This window comes from Myotis davidii, unplaced genomic scaffold (assembly GCF_000327345.1).
Source record: "Myotis davidii unplaced genomic scaffold, ASM32734v1 scaffold3045, whole genome shotgun sequence".
In the NCBI taxonomy this organism is placed as follows: Eukaryota; Metazoa; Chordata; class Mammalia; order Chiroptera; family Vespertilionidae; genus Myotis; species Myotis davidii.
Window position 1 is genome coordinate 30,489 of NW_006295629.1, and position 3,906 is coordinate 34,394.

Sequence of the window (3,906 nt, forward strand, 5' to 3'; positions counted from 1 at the left end):
CTGAGGCTGGCTGGGTGAAAGCAGGTATCTGGGGTTTGTTTGGCTTCTATAATTGAAACATTGTTGCTTACAGTGTAGCTTAGAGCCCAGTCGAGGCAAGCGGGGAACTTGGCTTCCTCCATCGCTGGGGCAACCAAGCCTCATGTTCACTTCAGTTGTGTGGCTGCCAGCTGTTATCTTGGTTGGCAGTTAATTTGCATATCACCCTGATTAGCCAATGGGAAGCATAGTGGAGGTATGGTTAATTACCATGTTTGTCTATTATTAGATAGGATGTTTAGCATAGAGCCTAAATGCAGAAGTTGCTCAATAGTTAATTACATAGGCATTTGGATCTTGGGAGTAGAACTTCTGGGTCATAGATCCAGATTCTATTGAGTCAGTAAGTAATGACTGAGCCTGCTTAAGTACCAGGCACTGTGTTAGTGCTAGAGGTGCAATGATTGATTATGACAATAGTCACTGCCTCTCACCTTCCAGAGACAGTGACTATTGAACACAATTATGTAAATAAGTGATAATGTGATAGAGGCCTTAGCAGTCCAGTCAAGTAATGATAAGGACTTGAACTAAAGAAGGGATGTGGTGACAGAAAGAAGGCAATTAATTTGATATTGTAGAGTCACCAGGACTTGATGTGAGGATGAAGGCTGAGCTCTGGCCAGGAAGTCATGCACAGAATAGAGGAGGCAATTGAAGTCTTGCAAGTGGCTGAATTCACTGAGAAAGGAACACAATAGAAAGAGACCTCATTTGAGGACAGAGCCCTAGTTAAGAGACAGGAGGATAATTAATGTTGCAAATATACATTTACATAAAACACATTGTGCTATAAAGATTTCCTGTACTAAATTTGTATTCCTGCACTTATTAAACTAACAGGTTGGTGTGTGTTTTTTCTCTTCCCATTCATGAAGGACAGACCCCAAGATATATGCACAAGTTGACTAGTTTCTTACAAAAGGAACAGTCTTTTTAATTTCAAAGCAAATTGAGATTAACTGGCTCAGCTTCTTAGTGTAACAAAATTCAACCACTTAAAGTGTGCAATTCAATGGTTTTTTATATGTTGTATTATATTTTTTAAGTTTAATAAAATACTTATCACAGAAAATTTGCCATTTTAACCATTTTTAAGTTTATGTTCAAGTGTCATTAAGTATATTCACAATGCTGTGCAATCATCACCACTATCTATTTTCAAAGTTATTTCATCACCTCAAACAGAGACTCTGTGCCCATTAAACAGTAGCTCCTCATTCCCTGCCTTCCTCCCTGGGTAACTTCTAATCTACTTTTTGTCTCTGTGTATTGAATTTGCCTATTCTAAGGTACCCCATATAAATGGAATCATGACATATTTGTTTTTTGTGTCTGGCTTATTTAATTTAGCATACTGTTTTCAAAGTTCATCTATGTCATAGCATTTATCAGTTACTTCATTTGTGTGATTGAACAATATTTCATTATATAGGTATATCACATTTTTAAAAATTCATTTATTGATCTATGGATATATTTTTTTCCGTCTTTAGGCTATTGTGAATAATGCTGCTATGAACATTGATGTGCAAGTATCTGTTTGAGTTGCTGCTTTTAATTCCTGTGAGAATACACCGAGGATTAGAACAGCTGGGTCATACAGTAACTTTATATTAAGCCCCTTAATTTTATAGACAGATTTACTCCAGGACCTGCAGACGGGTCATCTTGCTTTATAACTTTTTCACCAGTGTTACAGTTCATTTTCTCAAAGGGAAATGCCTTATTCATGCTTATTCAGTATGGTCAGATGACTACCTGCAGTGCCTGTTAAAACATACATGGTAGCATTCAACCACTGATCTATAGACTCAGAATTTCTGGGGGTTTGGCCAAGAACCTGCATTTATTTACCCATTCATTCATTCATTTATTTAAATATGTTTTTAATTTTTGAGAAGAACGGAGGGAGGGACAGAGGGAAGGAGGGAAGGGGAGAGAGAGAAAGAGAGAGAGAGAGAGAGAGAGAGACATTGATTAGCTCCCTCCTGTACATGCTTTGACTGGGGATTGAACTCGAACCCTGGTCATGTTCCCTGACCTAGAATCAAGACAGTGACCTTGTGGTGCATGGAACAATCCTTAATCAATTGAGCCACATAGGCCAGGTCAGAATCTGCATTTTTAACAAATTTTACTGTTGATTTTCATGCACACTTAAGCGTGAGAACTACTTTGAATGGACAATTCAACAAAGGCAGACTGATTCAAAATTTTAAGCTGTTGAACTCTATCACTTATATAACAAACTGACATTAGGAATGTATACAGAAGGAATCAGTTATTCTGAGGTTCTCTTTAAAGAGTTTTTCTTCTGCCTCAGGAGTTTTTATTTTGTAATGAATTAATTTCTGATAAGATACTATCTACTTGATTGCACATCATTTTATTAACCATGATCACATTCCAATCATCTATCTAATCTAATAAAAGAGAAACATGCAAATTGACTGCACCTCCGCTACACCCCAAGCCATGACCACCAGCCAATCAGAGCAACTATATGCAAGTTAACCCAAACAAGATGGCGGCTGGAAGCCATGGAGCTGGAGCAGGTAGGAGACTTGGTTGCCCCAGTGATGGAGGAAGCCAAGCTTCCTGCCTGCCCTGGCCAGCTGTGGCCTCTGCTCAGGGCAACAAAGTTTCAATTATAGAAGATAAATAAATCCCAGATAACTGCATTCAGCCAGCCTCCACTGGGAGCTTGGGTGGCTGGGGGCCGTGGCCAGCCTGCACACAGCCATCAGCCCCTCACCCAGGATGACCACACCCTCATGGGGTGAGGGTCCCCGCTGGGGGCTTGGCCAGCCTGCAAACAGCCGTCAGCCACTCACCCAGTCTGGCCAGGCTACCCTGAAGGGGCTGTAGCCAGCCTGCAAACAGCCATCAACCACTCACCCAGGCTGGCCTGGCACCCCAGCAGGACCCTCCTTCCTGAAGGGGGTGTGGCCAGCCAGAAAATGGCCCTCAGCCCCTCACCCAGGCTGGCCAGGTACCCCAGCGGGACCCCCACTCTGATCCAGGACACCATTCAGGGCAAACCAGCTAGCCCTCACCCGTGCACCAGACCTCTATCTTATATAATAAAAGGGTAATATGCAAATTGATCCTAACAGCAGAAAGACTGGGAATGACACACATTGACCACCAGGCAGCAGACGCTCAATGTAGGAGCTGCCCCCTGGTGGTCAGTGCAGTCCCACAGGGGGAGCTGTGCTAAGACACAAGCCAGGCTGGTGGCTGCCAGTACAACGGTGGTGGTGGGAGCCTCTCCCGCCTCCTCAGCAGTGCTAAGGTTGTCCGACTGCAGCTTAGGCCTGCTCCCTGCTGGCAAGTGGACATCCCCCGAGGGCTCCCGGGCTTCCAGAGGGATTTCTGTCTGCCAGCTTAGGAACGATCCCCCGGGGAGCGGGCCTAAGCCAGCAGGTAGTCATCCCCCGAGGGGTCCCAGACTGTGAGAGGGCACAGGCCAGGCTGAGGGACCCCCCGAGTGCACAAGTTTTTGGGCACCAGACCTCTAGCCCTATCTAATAAAAGAGAAACAGGAGAAAGAAGATGGAGGCGATATAGGCAGACGCATCCCAGGTCCTGTCCCGGAGCAAATGGAGTGAGCAGCTGAAACTAATAACACCCACCCCGAATTGGCGAAATTGCTCATCTGGTGAGACAGTTTGCAGCTGGGAAGGGCAGAACTCCCCTGGAAAGGTAAAAAAAACCCAGGGATTTGGGCAGGAAAGTTTGCCAGACCTCTGAGCCCAGAGGGTCAGAGGGAGACCACGTGGAAGACAGCCGCGTCCCTTGGGACAGGCACAGCCCCTGACGGGGGAGAAAGAAGGAGATCTGCGGGATTCCTGGTGCCGCCGG